Below are 9285 nucleotides of genomic sequence, written 5' to 3' on the forward strand. Positions count from 1 at the left end.
AATTTTTTTTAGCTGAAAGTAAGGAACAACACTAAAACTTAAAACAAACAGACATTATTTCGTATGTAAAAGGGTCAGTTTTCTCCTCAATACCTCGCTCTTTACACTATAGCTTAACTTTTTGTCACAACTCTACTTTTTAAAACAATTAAATAAAAGAAAAAGTTTTTTACTGAGAGTAAGGAGCGACATTAAAACTTAAAATGAACAGAAATTATTCCTTATATGAAACGAGCTGTCCCTTCCTCAACGCCCCACTCTGTACGCTAAAGTTTGTCTCTTTCTCACACCACAACTGTATAAAACAAGACAAAAAATTTATCGAAAAGAGCGGGGCGTTGAGGAGGGGACAGCCCCTTTCATATACGGAATAATTTCTGTTCGTTTTAAGTTTTAATGTCACTCCTTACTTTTAGTTAAAAACCTTGTTTTTTTTTAAATTCAATTTCTGAACGTTTTTGAATTAATGCAGGTTTTGAATTTGGCTCACCGTACATAAATAATTAAAATGAAATTTATATATTAATTTTGCTTTTTTTAAAACTAATAATAACTCTTATTATAACCTAAGTTTGATTTTTGTTCCAGTTGTTTAAAAATGACTGCTGAATCACAAAGGATGTTTAATTAGAAAAATAACCTCTAATAAACTTAAAAAGGAAACTTTAGTGCAAGAGCGAGCTATTAAGGAGAGACAACCCATCTCATATACGTAATATTTTCTGTTCGTCTTAAGTTTTAATGTTGCTTCTTACTTTCAGTTGAAAAAACTTGTTTTTCATTCAATTGTTGATCGTTTTTTAAATAATGCCAGGAAATTCAGCTCGCCCTCCATGGAAAATTCCCTTCCCCCACGAGAAATTTCTCCATGGAAAGATTCTCCCACATAATTTAAATTAGCGATATTGGCGGAACTAATTTTGTGAGGCTTAGTAACAAAACGGCCAAAGAGGTCGAAACTATTTTTATAAAAATGAAAGTCACAAGTTGAGCAATTCTCAAATGACTGAAATGAATGAAAGAAAAGATCTTTAAAAGATTAATTAAAAAAACTTTTTCCACAAAATAAGCTTTTCAAAGGAAAGTAAAGAACTTGATTAAAATAAAATGAGCAAAAATAAAATCAAATAATCTACGAAGCGTGAAACTATCGCAAGTCAGCATTGATAAATAAATGAAACCCAAAACGAACAGAAACTACAATAAATAACCGAGTCAAACTCAAAACGAGCCGAAATTAATATAAGTTGGGCTAAAAACCCCTATGCCTTCACAAGGCCAGAACATAATTTGCACTTTACTGAAAAAAAAATATAAATATTTTTACTTTTATAACTTTAATAAATCAAGTAATATTAACATTTTGATTGCTAAATATCAGTATATATTAAGCCGACAATGCACATTCATTTGTATTTTTTTCAGTAAAGTGCAAATTATGTTCTGGCCTTGGGAAGGCATAGGGGTTTTGAGATGAACTTATGTTAATTTCTCACTTTTGACTATTAAAAAGGGCACTATCCCTTTGAATTTACAATCGAATGAGCCTTTTATGAAGTTTCTATGACAACGCTTTCTATAAAAACGTTATATGCCCCCAGGGCATAAATTAAAACCCTTGCCCTGGGGGTTGTGGGGGATTGTCCTCCTCAAAAATATGTTTTCTATCTGAAAATCAACTACGCTGAACAAAATGGCTATCTCAAAATTTTGATTGGATGTGTTTGGGGGAATAATGGGCGTGGGGGGGGGCTATGTGCCCTCGAATCACTTTCGACTATTTAAAAGGGTACTATCCCTTTGAATTTCCGATCGAATGAGCCTTTTATGTAGTGTCTACGACAACGCCTTCTATAAAAACCTTATATACTCCCGGGACATATCTTAAAACCCTTGCCCTGAAGGTTCTGGGGGAGTGTTCTCCTCAAAAACATATTTTCTATGTGGAAATCAGCTACACTGAATAAAATCGCTATCTCCAAATTTTGAGGGGGGCTAGGGGCCCTACAATCATTTTCGAAGATGAGAAAGGGCACTAGAACTATCTAGGTCCACTTTAATGAGCCCCCATTGAAGCTTAGCCTACGACCCCTTCACTATTAAAGTGATCTGGAAAAAAAATAATAAAACATTTTAGCAGTATTACATTTACTATATGCATTGCTACAGCGTTGCCTCTGATTACATGAAAAAAAAAAAGTTTTTAACGAAAAGTAAGGAACGACGCAAAACTTAAAAGAAACAGAAATTATTCCGCATATGAAAGGTTTTTTCCCTCCTCAATGGCTCGGTCTTTACACTAAAGTTTGACTCTGTCACAACTCTACTTTTTAGAATAATAAAAACTATAGCGTAAAGAGCGAGAGATTGAGGAGGGGACATCCCTTTTATTTCTTTTTAAAATAATAAAACTTTTGTGTAAAGAGCGAGGCGTTTAGGAGGGGACTGCCCCTTTATGTACGTAATAATTCGTTTTAAGTTTAATGTCGCTCCTTACTTTCAGTAAAAAAAAAACTCGTTGTATTTTTATTTAATTTATTAAAGTTTTTCAACTAATTCAGGTTTGAATTTGGCTCACAGTTCATATAAAATTAAAACAAAATTTTCAAATTAAATTTGGAAGATGTATTCCTTAAATGAAGGGTCGCCCTCTCCTTATTACCTTACTCTTTACGCAAAAATGTAGCACTTTAAAAAAAGCATCCAATTCTAATTAAAAAGCCCTCGTGTTCAGTAAACACTCTTAAAAAATTGGGACAAACAGTTAAACTTTAGCGTGAAGAGCAAGGTATCAGGGAGGGAGACAGCCTTTATATATGGAAGGGATAACCCTCCCCCTCAAGAAAATCTTCTTCGGTGAAATTTCATCCACCATAAAGTAATCCTTCCTCCGTCCAAGTCCCTCCAGACAGTTCTATCCTTGTTGAGAATCCCCCCTGGCAGTAAAATTGCTTGTGAACGATTCAGTCTGAAAAATCTTCCTTGGCATTCTTTCATTTGAATAAGACTTTAATCTCTTATCAGTTTCTTGATCACTCCAGAAATGCCCCCTTCCCTGGAAATCATTTCCCACAAATCAAAACACGAGGAAAATAGCCCCTAGATAATTTTGCCGGAACATTTCCACATGAAAAATTGGCAGAAACTGTAATACTTCTGGACTGGCACTGATATTTTCAATAATTTAGTATTTGTTATTAAAATATTTATAATATTCAATGCAACTACTACTACTACTAACAACTCGTCGTAGCACCAAACCGCCTGAGACCATTGACCAATTTGGGCTATATTTGCACATTAGAGGGGGGGGTAAAGTATAGCGAGTCTGCATGCAAAATGTATTAGGTACATTTATTCTGCATATTATGAAGTAAGATTTGTTTTCTGACTTCAAACTGTCCAAATACTTTACACCTCTTAACCCCCCCCCCCCTTATGTGCATATATATATATATATATATATATATATATATATATATATATATATATATATATATATATATATATATATATATATATATATATATATATATATATATATATATATATATATATATATATATATATATATATATATATATATATATATATATATATATAGCCCAAATTATTTATTTCCCGTCTATTCTGTTACTTGTCTTTGTTTAGCGTCAAGCTAAAAGAGACTAACGAAGACATCGGTTTGTTCTCGAGTCTTACACAGCGTAAACTTGAGAGAGTGGCGCATAATACACAAGTACCAAAATTTCTTCCCCCTACAGAAAATAAGAAAAAACTCAAATAAAATTCTCAAATTTAGAAAGCCTTATTTTCCTAGGGGGGGGGAGGGGTAAACGCATAGAAAGAATAGGAGGATACCCCTCCATAAAACGCCGCTCTTCACGCTAACGTTAATTCGAATTTACACAAAGCTTCTTATTCTAATTTAACAAACCTTGTGTTTCACTTGTTGTTCGTAAAGGATTGGGATACAAAGTCATACTTTAGCATAAAGAGCGACGTACTTAAGAGGGGACATCCCACCAATGAAAATTCCCCCAGAGGAAATTTTTTCCCCTAAAAATGTCTGTTTACTTCCCAATAACAAATGCTAGGCATAAGCAATAGGCAATAGGCTTTTATTTTTTGAATGAAATAAAAAAAAAAACAATTTTTTTTAGCTGAAAGTAAGGAACAACACTAAAACTTAAAACAAACAGACATTATTTCGTATGTGAAAGGTCAGTATGGTCAGTATGGTTCGTATGGGTCAGTTTTCTCCTCAATACCTCGCTCTTTACACTATAGCTTAACTTTTTGTCACAACTCTACTTTTTAAAACAATTAAATAAAAGAAAAAGTTTTTTACTGAGAGTAAGGAGCGACATTAAAACTTAAAATGAACAGAAATGATTCCTTAGATCAACCGAGCTGTCCCCTCCTCCCCCCCCCGCTCGGTACTCTAAAGTTTGTCTCTGTCTTACACCTCTACGGTATAAGAAAAGTAAACAACTTGATGGAACCTAGCGGGCGGGGAGGAGGGGACAGTCCCGTTTATATACGGACTAATTTCTGTTCGTTTTAAGTTTTAATGTCACTCCTTACTTTTAGATAAAAACCTTGTTTTTTTTTTTTTAAATTCAATTTCTGAACGTTTTTGAATTAATGCAGGTTTTGAATTTGGCTCACCGTACATAAATAATTAAAATGAAATTTATATATTAATTTTGCTTTTTTTAAAACTAATAATAACTCTTATTATAACCTAAGTTTGATTTTTGTTCCAGTTGTTTAAAAATGACTGCTGAATCACAAAGGATGTTTAATTAGAAAAATAACCTCTAATAAACTTAAAAAGGAAACTTTAGTGCAAGAGCGAGCTATTAAGGAGAGACAACCCATCTCATATACGTAATATTTTCTGTTCGTTTTAAGTTTTAATGTTGCTTCTTACTTCCAGTTGAAAAAAACTTGCTTTTTATTCAATTGTTGATCGTCTTTTAAATAATGTCGGCAAATCCACCTCCCCCTCCATGGAAAGTTCCCTTCCCCCACGATAAATTTCTCCATGGAAAGATTCTCCCGCGTAACTTAAATTAGCGATATTTGCGGAACTAATTTTGTGAGGCTTAGTAACAAAACGGCCAAAGAGGTCGAAACTATTTTTATAAAAATGAAAGTCACAAGTTGAGCAATTCTCAAATGACTGAAATGAATGAAAGAAAAGATCTTTAAAAGATTAATTAAAAAAAAATTTTCCACAAAATAAGCTTTTCAAAGGAAAGTAAAGAACTCGATTAAACATAAAATGAGCAAAAATAAAATCAAATAATCTACGAAGCGTGAAACTATCGCAAGTCAGCATTGATAAATAAATGAAACCCAAAACGAACAGAAACTACAATAAATAACCGAGTCAAACTCAAAACGAGCCGAAATTAATATAAGTTGGGCTAAAAACCCCTATGCCTTCCCAAGGCCAGAACATAATTTGCACTTTACTGAAAAAAATACAAATGAATGTGCATTGTCGGCTTAATATATACTGATATTTAGCAATCAAAATGTTAATATTACTTGATTTATTAAAGTTATAAAAGTAAGAATATTTATATTTTTTAATATAAAAAATATAAGGGTTTTGAGATGAACTTATGTTAATTTCTCACTTTTGACTATTAAAAAGGGCACTATCCCTTTGAATTTACAATCGAATGAGCCTTTTATGAAGTTTCTATGACAACGCTTTCTATAAAAACCTTATATGCCCCCAGGGCATAAATTAAAACCCTTGCCGTGGGGGTTGTGGGGGATTGTCCTCCTCAAAAACATGTTTTCTATCTGGAAATCAACTACGCTGAACAAAATGGCTATGTCGAGATTTTGATTGGATGTGTTTGGGGTAATGATGGGCGTGGGGGGGGGGCTAGGTGCCCTCCAATAACTTTTGACTATTAAAAAGGGCACTATCCCTTTGAATTTCCAATCGAATGAGCCATTTTTGAAGTTTCTACGACAATACCTTCTAAAAAAACCTCATCTGCCCCCAGGGCATATGTTAAAACCCGGGCCCTGAAGGTTGTGGAGGAGTGTCCTCCTCAATCATATATTTTCTATCTGAAAATCAACCATGCTGAACAAAATGGCTATCTAAGAATGTTGATGGGATGTGTTTGGGGAAATGATAGGCGGGGGGGGGGGGGCTAGTTGAACTCCAATCACTTTGGACTGTTAAAAAGGTCATTAGCCCTTTGATGTCCATTCGACTCAGCATGTTTTGAAGTTTCTACGACAACGCTTTCTATAAAAACCATATCCGCCCCCAGGGCATATCTTAACCCACTGGCACTGAGGGTTGTGGGGGAATACCCTCCTCAAATAGATATTTTGTGTTTGGAAATCAACTACGCTGAACATAATGGCTCTCACAAAATTTTGATTGGATGGGTTTGGTGTACTGATGGGCGTGGGTGGGGGGCTAGTTGCCCTCAAATCATTTTGGACTATTAAAAAGGGCACTAGCCCTTTAATTTCCAATCGAAGGAGCTTGTTTTGAAGTTTCTACGACAACGCCTTCTATAAAAACCTTATATACCCCCAGGGCATAACATAAAACCCTTGCCCTGAGGGTTTTGGGGGAGTGTCCTCCTCAAAAAGGTATTTTCTATCTGGAAATCAACTACGCTGAACAAAATGGCTATCTGAAAATTTTGATTGGATGTGTTTGGAAAAGTTATGGGCGTGGCGGGAGGGGGGGGGTGGGGGCTAGTTACACTCCAATCACTTTCGACTATTAAAAAGGGCACTAGCCCTTTCAATTTCCAATCGAATGGGCTTATTTTGAAGTTTCTACGACAACGCCTTCTATAAAAACCTTATATACCCCCAGGGCATAACTTAAAACCCTTGCCCTGAGGGTTATGGGGGAGTATTCTCCTCAAAAATATATTTTCTATATCGAAATCAACTACGCTGTACAAAATGGCTATCTCAAAATTTTGATTGGATGTGTTTGGGGGAATAATGGGCTGGGGGGGGGCTAGTTGCCCTCCAATCATTTTCGACTATTAGAAAGGGCACTAGAACTCTCGATTTCCAATCGAAGCTTTGAAGCTTCGAAGCTTTGAAGCTTCTACGACGACCCCTTCCATATGAAGTTTCTCTGGAAAAAGAAAAAAATAATAAAACATTGGAGCCGTATGGCCTTTACTATAGGCATTGCTACAGCGTTGCCTCTGATTACATGAAAAAATTAAATAAAAAAAACAAGTTTTTTAAACTGAAAGTAAGGAGTGACATTAAAACTTAAAACGAACAGAAATTATTCCGTATATGAAAGGGGCTGTCCCCTCCTCAACGCCTCGCTCTTTACGCTAAAGTTTTTTATTGTTTTAAAAAATAAAGTTGTGAGACAGAGTCAAACTTTAGCGTAAAGAGCGAGGTGTTGAGGAGGGGACAGCCCCTTTCATATATGGAATAATTTCTGTTCGTTTTAAGTTTTAATGTCGCCTCTTAATTTCAGTTAAAAAACTTGTTTTTTAATTTAATTGCTGATCGTTTTTTAGTTAATGCAGCTTTTATTTGCATAAAAATTTTACTTTTCTTTTGCTAAATGGATGTCTTTACAAATTAACTTACGTAACTAACTTCTATTTTCGTATATTTTTCTTCTGGCAAAAAATACAAAGTTGCAGATTTTTGCAGATATGAGCTTGAAACCTATGTAATAGGGTTTTCTAATACGCTGAATCTGACGGTGTGATTTTCATTAAAATTCTTTCACTTGTAGGGGATGTTTTCCCCCTCTTTAAAAAATCAGGTAAATTTTCTCAGGCTCGTAGCCTTTGATGAGTAATACTAAACTTAATAAAATTTATATATTTAGGATCAGCATTATAAACAAATTCTTTTGATACATTTATTGACATCAAAATTTCGTTTTTAAAGGTTTCGATTACTATTGAGCCGTATCGCTTGTTTTTTTATTGTTTTTTTTTATTACTTATATGAAGGGGTTCTCCCCTTAGTCAATACCACGCTCTTTACGTTAAAAGTTAAAACAAAATTTTGATTCACAAACCTCTGAATCATAAAGGCCGTTTAATTAGAATAGCTAGCTCTTTTGAAAGCACTAAAAAAAACTGTAACGTAAAGAGCGAGGTACTGACTTGGGGGAGAACCCCCTCACATACGTTATAATTTCTGTTCGTTTTAAGTTCTAATATTCCTTCTTACATTTCAGTTGAAAAAACTTGTTTTTTTATTTAATTTCTGATCGTTTCTTAAATAATGCTTGGAAATCCGGCGCCCCCTTCATAGAAATGTCCCTTACCCCAAAGAAACATCCTCCACAGAAATATTCTCCAGAGTAATCCCTGCCTCTAGCCCCCCCCCCTCCAGAAAAAATCCTTCCTGAAAATGGTTGTATACTTCCCAATAACCTAAATAATGCTGGCAAGTCCGGTGCCCCCTTCATGGCAATTTCCCTTCTCCCATGAAAACTTCCTGCATGGAAAGATCCTTCCATATAGCCTCCGACCCTCTCCTTCCCCCACCTACCAGAAAAAATCTCCTCTGAAAAAGTCTGTATACTTCCCAATAACCAATACTATATGTTAACATTGAGTAAAGTTCATAGCTTTCAGCCCTCCCCCTGGGGACTGCGGGGGATCAAGTCATCCTAAAAGACATTTTTATTATATTTTCGACCATGCTGAATAAGATGGTTATCTAATAATTTTGATCGGGTGACTTTGGAAAAAAAATGAGCGTGGGAGGGAGCCTATTTGCCCTCCATTTTCGGGTCCCTTAAAAAGCGCCCTAAAACTTTTAATTTTCGTTCCAATGAGCCCTCCCACGATATTCTAGGACCACTGGGTCGATACGATCACCCCTGGGGAAAAAAAAAACAAACAGATAAACACGCATCCGTGATCTTTCTTCTGGCAAAAAATGGAAAATTCCACATTTTTGTAGATAGGAGCTTGAAACCTCTACAGTAGGGTTCTCTGATACGCTGAATATGATGGTGTGATTACTTTTAGTGGGTCTTTCCCCCTTTTTTCAAAAATCAGCCAAATTTCTCTGGCGCGTAACTTTTGATGGGTAGCTCTAAACTTGATGAAAGTTATATCTTTGAAATCAGCATTGAAATCTGATTCTTTTGATATATCTATTGGTATCAAAAACCCGTTTTCTAGAGTTTCGGTTACCATTGAGCCGGGTCGCTCCTTACTTACAGTTCGTTACCACGAACTGTTTTAAAACAAGTTTTTAACGAAAAGTAAGGAACGACGCAAAACT

The sequence above is a fragment of the Artemia sp. Qi Xiang Cuo genome, unplaced genomic scaffold, assembly GCF_049724085.1.
Source record: "Artemia sp. Qi Xiang Cuo unplaced genomic scaffold, ASM4972408v1 HiC_scaffold_22, whole genome shotgun sequence".
Taxonomy (NCBI): domain Eukaryota; kingdom Metazoa; phylum Arthropoda; class Branchiopoda; order Anostraca; family Artemiidae; genus Artemia; species Artemia sp. Qi Xiang Cuo.